This window comes from Rhinopithecus roxellana, chromosome 10, assembly GCF_007565055.1.
Source record: "Rhinopithecus roxellana isolate Shanxi Qingling chromosome 10, ASM756505v1, whole genome shotgun sequence".
Lineage (NCBI taxonomy): Eukaryota > Metazoa > Chordata > Mammalia > Primates > Cercopithecidae > Rhinopithecus > Rhinopithecus roxellana.
The window spans coordinates 29,471,868-29,483,880 of NC_044558.1; the positions used below are offsets into that span (position 1 = coordinate 29,471,868).

Below are 12,013 nucleotides of genomic sequence, written 5' to 3' on the forward strand. Positions count from 1 at the left end.
CAAAGTCTGAATGAATGAATTTACGAAATATTTTGATAAGTCCTCAATAAAATTTACTTACAGTAATATTATTATCATCATTATTATGTGATATTCTATGTATTCACAGGATTAACTTCCAACTCTTCCTACTAGAATACTGGCAAAATCCTTACGGAGGTGTCACTAAGTGAAATGTATTGATTTTTGCCTCTGTTCCTGCTGGAACCATGGAAGGTGTTGAGGAGAAGAATAAGGTTCTTGCTGTGCCAGAAACCTTTAAGAAAAAGTGTAGGAATTTTGCAGAGCTGAAGATCAAGCACCTGAGAAAGAAGTTTGCCCAAAACATGCTTTGAAAGGCAAGGAGGTAGCTTATCTATGAAAAAGCGAAGCATTATCACAAGGAATACAGGCAGATGTACAGAATTGAAATTTGAATGGCTCAGATGGCAAGAACATCTGGCAGCTTCTGTGTACCTGCAGAACCCAAACTGGCATTTGTCTTCAGGGTCAGAGATATCAATGGTGTGAGCCCAAAGGTCCGAAAGGTGTTGCAGCTTCTTCGCCTTCATCAAATCTTCAGTGAAATCTTTGTGAAGATCAACAAAGCTTCAGTTAGCCTGCTGAGGATTGTAGAGTCATATATTGCATGGGGGTACCCAAATCCAAAGTCAGTAAATGAACTAATCTACAAGCGCGATTATGACAAAATCAATAAGAAGTAAATTGCTTTGACAGATAACACTTTGATTGCTGGATCTCTTGGTAAATATGGCATCATTTGCATGGTGGATCTGATTCATGAGATCTGTACTATTGGAAAATGCTTCAAAGAAGCAAATAACTTAGTGTGGCCCTTCAGATTATCCTCTCCACAATGTGGAACGAAGAAAAAGACCATCCATTTTGTAAAAGGAGGAGATACTAGCAGCAGGGAGGACCAGATCAACAGGCTTATTAGAATGAACTAAGGTGTCTTCCATGATTATCTTTCTAATCTGGTCAGTTAATAAACAGTACATGCTCTCAGATTAAAAAAAAGAAGTGTATGATTTTTTTCTTTTTCCTTTTTAAATGTATTCCCCTGATTATTTGGCATTTGCTGACTCTCCTCTATGTTCTGTGCGAATTCACCTTCCATTCTTGTTTGTGTCTGAGTGGTTACTTTGCATTGTCAGGAATATCTCCACCTCCTTCCCACCCACAGAGAATTATCAATATTTCCATCAGAACTTGCTTAGATTCCATCCTTTCAATTGTAGTCAGCATCAATTGTATGTTTGCAGTTTTCTTCCCATTTAGGATTGTCAGAATTTGTGCAGTTGCTGAAACTTAGAGAGTTAGAGTTTACTCATTCACCAGTACTTACTGAACTCCTCATAGGTGCCAGGTAATGTGCCAGGTGCTGAAGTACAGGGTTCCTGCTCTTATGGAGCTTTCAGAGTAGACAGGCTCTGTAAAATCCCTGTTACTGTTGTCCTCTCCCCAGCGATGGCTGAGGTGCATTTCTTCTTGCCCAGCCTCTTGTTCTGCAAGTTCTCTGACATGTTAATGATGTGGGAGAAAGTTTCATACTCTGTTTTAGCATAGACGTAAGAGCTGAGAGATGTCCATTATCTCTTTTACTGCACAGAACTCATTCATTCCGTAATTCTTCTTGTTGTGTTGCCACATTGCCTCTTTGGCTCCAGTGGCACTTGTGAAGGATGAAGCCTTCTCATTTTTGCCATTTCTTGCACATTTGTGTGTGTGTGTGTGTGAGAGAGAGAGACAGAGAGAGAGAGAGAGAGATACACTAGGAGACTCGGCTTCTCTAAGAGAATTTATATTGTATTATACAATGAATTATATTGAAATATATGGACTTGATATTGAAATATATGGACTTCATATACTAGAGAGTTTATTTGTGAAGCAGATAAACTGGGGTTACAACCCTGAGTCTTCAGCTTGTTAGCCATGTGTGTTTAGGCAGTATTATTCCGTAAAGTTCTCAGACTACTATTTTCTCCTCTACAAAAGGGACAAATAGCTCTCACTTTGGATGACTGCTATAAGAAATGAGACAATGATTGTAAAGTCCCTGGTGTAGTGCCTCAAATTTAGCACCGAAAAAATGAAAGCTTGTATATTGCTTTATGCAATTGATCCTATTATTTGTGTTCTGATGCTATAAAAGTCTATCAATATTTATTGATTATATGCCATACAATTTCTGGGCATGATTCAGAGATTAAGAGAAAATATCCAGATGGCATTATCTTTTGGGGTAGGGAAATCCACGGAAGAAAAGAAAAGAAAATATGAAGAAGATAAGAGTAAGAAAGATCATAGTCAGGGATTTTTTTTTTTTTTTTTGATTGTTAAGACAGAAAAGTCCAATCAATCTAGCTTAAACCAAGGTGGGTTTATTAAACAGACTCTGAGGTATTAAAAAGGATTTAGGGTCAGAAATTGTATATGTACTTCATAAAAAAATGGAAAGTTGTCAACAATTAGGGAGTATTTGTTCTCTCTTATGTTCTTGTTCTTGTTTTTGCTTTTACTTGTCACATGGCCTCATGTTTCTGATTGTTTCTGAATGTTTGTTACTTTGTTTTCTTCTGTCTGAAGTCTGGTTCTTTCTGCTTCCTCATCAGCATGATTACACCCAAATGGCCACCCTAGTTCCTGACACGTCAGTATCTTTTTAGCTTTTGCTGACTCTCAGTACTGCGATTCTTAGTTCAGATTCTCTAGTGAGTGGATCTGATGGGACCAGCAAAAGGGGCAGAGGTCCACCTGCCATCCAATCAGCTCATAGCCAAGGAGGAAGGAGGTGATGTGATATAAACAACTGTGATGGTAGAGTGAAGAGGCAGCTCTCAGACAAGAGGGCATGAGCTGGGCAGGCACCCTAAAATTTGTTGATGACAAATAAGCCAAATACGTAGGATGGCTTTAATTCAGAGTGTGGCTGCTGAGGAACAGTTTGGAAACATATCTTATGGCAAAGATCACATGTGTGTTTGTGTGTGCATGTGTGCGTGGGTAACGGGGGTGGAGAATCGGGCGAGAGAGAACAGAATGTACATTATAGAAACCAAACCTAAACAGGAAGGAAACTAACCTTCCAGATACCAAAAATGGATCTAAGAACAGTAGCTTCTCCTAGGGCTGGAGGATGGAAATTGTTTGGAGTATCCAGAAAACTGGATCCTGGAGGACAGAATCTAACAGAAAAGCCTTCTGATTTAAGGTGTGTATGTGTATGTGTGTGTATGTGTGTGTGTGTATGTGTGTGTGTGTGTGTGTGTGAGACAGAGCTCTTAGTAACAATTTCTTGGTGCAGCTTTAGCTTGCACGTGTACCTAGAGTGGGCTTCCTGTACCTTCAAGAGGCCCAGATCATTCCAGCCCTTCAAACTTTTATGTAAACAATAAAATGAGAGTAAACAATAAAAAAGAGAAAGTTAATAGAAATAAATGACAGATAGAAGAGAGATATTAACTGTTTGGTACATTACACTTAGACGAAATTAAGAGCTAGGAAACTACTTCAGATACATTAACCTTTCAAAAACTTCCATCCAGAAGTTCCCATCCAATATGGTCAGTTAGCTGTGTCATTGGATACTGTGTGTTGGCCAGAAATGGAAAGCCGAGAAAGAGTTACTACCAGAAAAGAATTGGAAGGGAAATGTTTGGGTCCAGGGATTCTTTTTTTTTTCCTGAAAAAAATTGTTTTTTCTTTTTTACTCTTGGTTGGGTGGTAACAAAGACTGCACTCAAGCTCTAACAATAAATGAGTTGTGTCAAATGTAGCACATGTTTCCAAGCAGAATTTAAAAATATGTAGAGTTGTAAGAAAGTGTTAGCGATTATTTCTGGGGAATACGATTGAAGTAACTTGAGGAAGGAGTAGGAAGAAGGATGCTACTTTTTATTTTATACTGCTTTGTAGTACCTGACTAAAAAAAATTAAAAAGTATATGTTAACTTTATAAGAAAACATAAATATCGTCTAAGTTAAAATTTCACAAAAAATACATAAATACTAATAATACCTAATCTTTCTGGCTTGGGGAGTTAGGTTTTTGTGTAAATATTTAAAAAAAAATATCTGAAGCTTACCGTTTTCAATAGCAATATTGTAACTACTTTAAGTGAAAATCTCTCTAAGGTCCATACTACTCCCTTGCCTTCTTAAAAAGAAAATGTGTCGATGATTCAGGAATATGATGATCCAAGTGTGGAGAAACTCAGAAAAAAGGCTACAAACTTCAGTGTCTTGAATTTTATGTAAATATCTAAAAATAGTAAAACAGCATAATGCACAATTAAGATGTAAGTTATTCTTTTAAGAGTACAGTGTGCATGGCTCCAGGATTCTGGAATAAGGATATGGAAACAATGAAAAAATAAAAGTTAAGTATTAATGACCCCATCAAAGCCAACTGTTCTTAAGTATTTTAATATTGAATTGAGAAAAGGATAATACTGTTTTATTGCTATTATAATCATGGCACTATTTTTTAAAATGACTGGAAACCAAATCAAATCCAATGTTGCCTAGCAACTATGAGACACAAATACTTTACTTTGTTTCTTAAGCTAACTGACATTAAAACACTACCAAAGATTCCTAAAAATACCTGCCTTAGAATTCAGTTCTCAGCTAATCTCTTTAGTTCTCAGACATGTTTTTTTCCCCCATTAGAACATCTGACATTAAAATTCCTAATATTCACTTTAGCAAGTATATCAGTAATTCTTCAGCTTTTTCTTCTTTTTAAATCTTTAGACTGTGCCTGCTATTTAAGTTACTTGTAATATTAGCACTTTAGAATGAGAAATCAAATGCCATAAACATAAATAACTTAGCAAGATTTTTCTCTTGGCTTAGAACATAATTGTTAGAGAGATGGCATATAGCTGAAAAGTTTTGGTGCTCAGCTGTGTGTTGAAGAAAGTATTTCCAAGTCTTTTACAAGTGAATTCCCACTGACTGGGCCCTCATCCTACAGAAACATGGTTTGTGGGGGAGGAGGAGGGAGTCTGTTTATAGCTCCATCACTCATGCTGTGTCATCAGAGCTGGATTATAAAAAGTTATGTCTTCTAGATCAGAGCCTTGCCTAAATAGGAAGTCTAGAAATCACCTAAACAAAGAGATGGCTATGTAATTCCCTGAAGGGCAGTTAGTTTATACTCCTGCTATGAGAAATATCAGCATGTCACTGTTTTTTTGGAAATGCATTTTAAAAAACATTCAATATTTTAACAATAATGAATTATGTTTAGTCTCATTTATGTGGAGAAAAATGAAGGCAAATCAGGTGGAGAAGATGTAATATGAATAGAGATATAAGTACTACTTGTTTAAATTCAGAGAAATAATAATTATGATGCTCACAAGTATTTACTGAGCATTTCTTATGGGCTAAACACTAGGTAACTGCCTTACATTTAATCCTTATAACCCCATATAAACTGGTAGCTAGTGCTGCTCATCTTAAATATGAAGAATTAATGGAGAGAAAGTTTAGGTATCTTTCTTGCTCAAGGTACACAAGGAAAGTGGCAGAGCTAGTTTGTTCTTGACCAGGCAAGTGCAGTTAGGTACCCCTGTATTGTTCAGTATTAGCTAAAACCTGCCTGTATTAAAAATTTTTATTCTGTTTTGAAGTTCTGTTAAGATTATCAGATAATCAAAAGATTAACAAACTTACTGGCAACTAGACCATTTGTTTTTGCTTAATTTAATCAAGTTTTAAAAATTCATAATCAACATATCTTATAATAGTTTCATCTTATGCATGTGGGCTTTATACCAAAACATCTTATTTTCCTCCTGTGCTTTATATAATTTTATTCTCCCAGAGCTTAGTTCAGAGCATAAGTATAAATGCTCAAAAAAAAAAAAATGTGCTAGAGGAGTGAATGCAGTTTACGTGTAGATCTTAGTTGTGATTTATTTCAGTAGTTGAGTCTTTCAGTATGTATTGACTTTGTCAAGGTCTGGATGAGGTAGCCACACTAAGAGTGCCATGAATCACAGTAATAGTTTATGCATCTATAGTGCTTCATAGGTGTCAGACTCTGTTTTAAGTGCTTCACATACATTAGTTCATCTAATCCTCTCAATAACCTTAATGAGATAGGTGCTAGTATCTCAATTTTATAGACGAGAAACCTGAGGCAGAGAGAGGTTAAGGAATTGGCCAAGGTCATATAGATTGGAAATTGTACAGCCAGTATTTGAACCGAGGTTCTTGTGGCTCCAGAGACTTACCATCTATAGCTTACAGCTTTGATAGGGTCAAAAAGAGAACTGAATTGTACCCATTTGTCTGGGAAGCATCAAGTTGTCTTTCCCTTCTCTTTCCCTTCATCTAACCTCGTATCCCATTCCCTGCCTCACCCCAATCCTTTCTCTCACTTCCAAAGCGAACTACATTTAGAGTGACTGTCTTAGTTGGGCTTCTGGAACAAATTATTAGGTTGGTGCAAAAGTAATTGTGCTTTTTGCAATTATTAGTTGGTGCAAAAGTAGTTGTGCAATAACTTTTGCACCAACCTAAATACTATAGACTATATAAACAACAGAAATTTATTTCTCATCATTCTGGAGCTGAAAGTCAGAGATCAGGGTGCCAGCATGGCTGGGTTCTGGTGAGAACCAGCTTGCTGGTTCCAGACTGTTGTATCCTCAAATAGCAGAAAGAGGGCAAAAGAGCTCACTGGAGTCTTTTTCATAAGGGCACTAATCCTATTCGTGAGGGCTCTACCCTCGTGACTTAATTACCTCTCAAAGGCCTCACCTCCTAATACCATCACACAGGGAATTAGGATCTCAACATATGAATTTTGGGGGGACATAAACATTTACTCCATTGCAACAACCATATTATTTGTTAAATAGACAGATAACTTTGGAGAGTACAAGGCAATGTCAATTGGATGGAACACCAGAACAACAAGCATAAACCCAGACTGCCCTGGAAACTGGGATTTAGGATCACTATATATATGCTTTGGATTTGTTTTGTCCTTTTCTTTAGTGTTTGTAGCTGTATGGAGTAAGCACACTGAAACGGATGAACCAAATTTGATTTTATCAGCCCCTATGCAAGGATATTAAGCTGTGTCCAATATTTGCAATAAAAAAGCTGTAATGTATAACCTTATGCTTTCATATTCCACATATATGTGTGGTAGATCTATCAGATAACCTTTGCTAGGTAAAAAGTATGCATATTTATAGCTTAGGTAGACGTTGCTAAATCACACTCCAAAAGGATTTTACCAGTACCTACTCCCGTCAACATGAGTGAGAGTGCCCATTCCCAATAGACTTGCCAACAGAGTATGCAATAAAAGTTTTAGATCTTTATCTTCCTGATAGGTGAAAAATGATATTTCAATGTGAAGTTCATTTGCATTTCTCATTTTAATTTCCTTTTCTATAAATTATCTATTTGTACTCTTTTCTACTTTTTTTTTTTTCTATTCAGTGGATGGCTTTACTATTTATTTATTTGAGCCCTTAATATCCCTTTTGTGATACCTCAAACTCTTGGGTTGAGGTGATCCTCCTACCCCGGCCTCCTGGGTAGCTGGGACTGCAGGCATGTGCCACCACACCCAGCTAATTTTTTGTATTTTTTGTAGAGACAGGGCTTCACCATGTTGCCCAGGCTGGTCTTGAACTCCTGGGCTCAGGCGATCTGCCTGCCTCATCCTCCCAAAGCGCTGGGATTACAGGTGTGAGCAACTGTTTCTGGCCATTTTTAGTTTCTTACATTTATGTTCACTTGTTCTATTAGGCTTCCGTATTTTGAGTCATTGTACAAACTATCTTACACTGTCAGATTACATTTTTTAAAAACCCACGATGGTTTCTTCTGTAACTTTATAAATCCATTTTCCTCTCAAAATTTCTAATGCCATTTTATTATAGACTAAATACTGTTAGGTATTTACATCTAATTCTCGGCTTCCATAGTGTTCCACTGATTTCTCTGTTTAGTCAAGTGCAGGTACAGATTGTTTCAATTATTATAGCTGTATTATATATTTTAAATACTTAGTAAGTCTAGTCCCTCCACTTTATACCTCTTTTCCAGAATTATCCTGTTTGTATGTTCATTTTATATAAAAACTTTGGAATAAGCTTGCTTAGTTGAAAAAAATTCTGTAGTTATTTTAATAATATCATGTTAATTGTATAAATTATGGTGGAGAAAATTGGCATTCTTATTAACTGTACCTTCCTATGCAAGAACATGGTATGCCTTTCTACCTGTCTAACTCTTCTTTGGTTCCCTTTCTCAGTGTTTTAAAAAATGTCTTCCACAGAAAGATAAATACTACATGTTCTCCCTTATAAATAGGAGCTAAATAATGTGTACACATGCAAGTAGAGTGTGGAATGCTAGATGGTGGAGACTCTGGGGTGGGATAAGAGTGGTGTGGATGATGAGAAATGGGTAAAATGTATGTTACTCCAGTGATGGATATGCTAAAAGCCCTGACTTCAACACTGTGCAGTATATCAATGTAATGAAATTACACTTTCACTCCATACATTTATATAAATAAAAATAAATCTTTTAAAAATAAATCTTCACATAAATTTTGCAAATTTTGTTACATTTATTCCTTGGAATTTTTGCCAGATTTTTTCATTATATTTCCTAATGTGTGGATACATAAATTTTTTTTTTAAATTGGCTTATAAATACACACACACATATCCCAAACCCCAAACCATACACAAAATAAGTAAGTTATCTCGTTATCTCTCTCCATAAAACCTAAAACTATTGAGGTTTTATATCTTATCTTATCTATCTATCTATCTATCTATCTATCTATCTATCTATCTATGTTTGTACATAGCATACAGACCACCTGTTATTCTTTGGAGTTGAATATTCTGATAAACAAGAATGTATAAAAAGCAAAAATATGAAAATCGTTACACATATATTAGCTTTTGTACATTTCTTTAAGCTATCCCAGGGCTTCCTTCCACTTACAGTTAGGCTGTGAATTGCTTCAGATTCATTAGGAAAAATGCTCTTTCAGCCAACTGGTAAAGTCAAGAGCATGCCAATTTAAATTTATTTTCTTCCCTTTTGTCTCTATCTCCTCTTCCTCAGGAGTATCAAGGTATGTCAGTGACATCAGCTGGTACATTCTAACTTCTTTCAGAAAAGAAAGAAAAAGAACTGAAAAATGCACTGTTCAAACTCCTTCGGTTCCTTGGTCGCATAGGAAAATTTGGGGAATCATTTCTCTCTGTGATACAATCTTGTTGGATGCAGACCATGTTTACTCAACATAAGAAAGGGGACACATCTTCCCTTTTTAACAAATGTGTTTTATCTCACAGGATTCCATAGTCATTATAGTGAAAGAGAAACAGAACCTTGTGTTTAGACCACACGACTCCCTTCTGTTACCCACAGTTATTCTGCTTACTGACCCCGTTTTGCCATTCTCTTCAGTTGTCTCTTCTGGGCTCATGCTGCTGAGTGAAGATTTTTTCTTTTGCCTTTCTTGGTGACTGTACTAACATTGCTACCAGAGGAGAGGTGTTGACACATAACTGACATCCCCAAGGCCCAGCTTGCAGGAGACTGTGACTCTCACACCTATCTTTCTTTCTTTCCTTTTTTTTTTTTTGACTGAGGCTGGTCTTGTTTGATTTCTACCCCAAATGTGATTTTTAGAACGTTTGAGGAAAATCTTTTCAGAAAATGAAACAAAATGAAAAAAAAAAAAAAAAAAAAAAAAAAAAAAAAAAGATTCTCCCCTCACCACCCAAAATCTTTGTTATGGTTTTGTTCCTGAAGATAATTTTAGAAAATCATTTCTGTATCATGGGAACACACATTTGCCCCTGGTTCTTGACAGCTCCAAGTGTTCAAGATGGGGACTTCTCTAAACAAATGGCTTAATGTGAAGATGATTTTGAATGTTTGGAAATTCCATGCTCGATGTGTGGAGGAGAAAGTGTCACTGTGTTAGGAGGTGAATATTTCCATTTGGACTGAGTGCACACCAATGTCTTGCAAAGGAAATATTAACTGTACAATAGTTAGAAATTCAATTAGGATGTGATTTTTCTAGCCAAATAGTGCCATAAGGCAGCTCTGGAAGTCAGACAGACCTGGTTGGAAACTCTGGTTTCACAACATAGAAGGGTTATGAGCTTAGGTATAATCCTTAATCTCTCTAGACCTCATCTTCTTTAATCATTAATGGTGTGTGTGTGTGTGTGTGTGTGTGTGTATGTGTGTGTAAATGCTAACTTTAATTTGGTTGAATTAGCTAAGATATATAGAAACACCTAACCAGGAAGTCAAAAAATAGTAGACATTATTTTAAGTTTTAAAAATGGCCATGGTAAGAATGTAACACAAACATTAAAAAATCTGAAGGCTGGCTGCGGTGGCTCATGCCTGTAATCCCAGCACTTTGGGAGGCCAAGGTGCCCACTTTGGGGGCAGATCATGAGGTCAAGACATTGAGACCATCCTGGCCAACATGGTGAAAGTCCGTTTCTACTAAAAATACAAAAATTAGCTGGGCGTGGTGGCACGTGCCTGTAGCCCCAGCTACTCGGGAGGTTGAGGCAGGAGAATCACTTGAACCCAGGAGGCAGAGGTTGCAGTGGGCCGAGATCATGCCACTGCTCTCCAGCTTGGTAACAGAGCAAGATTCCATCTCAAAAAAAAAAAAAAAAAAAAAAAAAAAAAAAAAAAAAAAAAAAAAATCTGGAATATGTTAAGTACTACCACAAAGTCAGAACTCAATGGACATTTAATTCAGCTCAATGTAGCTCAATGTAGCTGAATTAAATGTTCACTGTTAGTATAATATAATGCCAAGGCTCAGCTTTTAGGAGACTACTGCTCTCACATCTATCTTTCTTTTTTTTTTTTTCTGGCTGAGGCTGGCCCTGTTTGATTCAACAGTGAGCTGTTAGTATTTTGAAGACAAAATGGTGTGGGGGTCATCTCCTTGGGAGCAACTGGGAACCACAGGGGAAGAATTCCAAACAATGGTAGGCTTCTTAAAACTGTTGCTGCCATAAACCAAGCATTCTTACATTTATAGCATGGCAAGGAAAGTTGGCTGGACTTTTTTCAATGGGAATTTACTAAGTGTACAAAAATACCTAAAAAATGTGTGAATTCAGTCCCCATCCCCAAGAAAATTATTGTCTCATTGAGTTACTCAGTGAGGGAACTCAAGATATCAATAAATAAAGCAAAGAAACCCAGCCTTGTACCGAACTGAATTATGTACTGAATTTCAAAATGTGCTTCCGATGTAAAAGGTGCCAAAGCCAAATAGAGAGTCCCTGTTCAGATATTGTGAAGCTCTATTGCTTCTGTTTGCCTGAGATCACTATCCCACTTCTCTCTCTGCTTTTTTTTTTTTTTTTTTGGTTGAGTGGGAACAGCTTTTCTCCAATTACAGTAACGTGGTTGTAGAAGGGACTATCAATCATTGTTTCCTGACTTGTTCTTTGTACACTCCACAAGCTTGTCCCCATCCAGGGATAGACAAGGGACCTAGGTTATACTAGTAGATTACCTTACTGTGCACAGGGATTGGTCATAAAATGAAAGAAAGCCTCAAGTCAGGCCAAACAGCATCTTTTCCTGGGTATTGTTGAGCTGGAACCAGGGAATTTTTTTTTTTTTTTCTCTTGGTGGTGGTGAAGCTAGTAAGATGTGAGTCTGGGGATGATGATAGACATAGTTTCAGCTTTATGAGCAAATCGTAAGAATGATGTCAATGGACAGAGAGAAGCAGAGATGGCAGAGAGAGAACAGAGAGAGAGAGAGAGAAGTGAGGCCATGGTTCCGGTTGTTGCTGACACTGAGTTTTGAGTTGGGTTCCTGTCATTCTCAGTCAGAGTTCAAAGTTAAATGGTTTCATCCTATAGGGCGTTGCTTACCTCATTTTCCTATTTTGGTCATTAGATTATGACTGCAAGTTCCATGGAATCTGAGTCATGCTGTTCATGTAACAATC

The 12,013-nt window shown here is 36.9% G+C and overlaps 1 pseudogene; it reads left to right on the forward strand.

Moving 5' to 3' along the window:
• Positions 1–209: 209 nt before the first annotated feature.
• LOC104678411 lies at positions 210–950 on the forward strand (annotated as a pseudogene).
• The last annotated feature ends 11,063 nt before the right edge of the window (positions 951–12,013 follow it).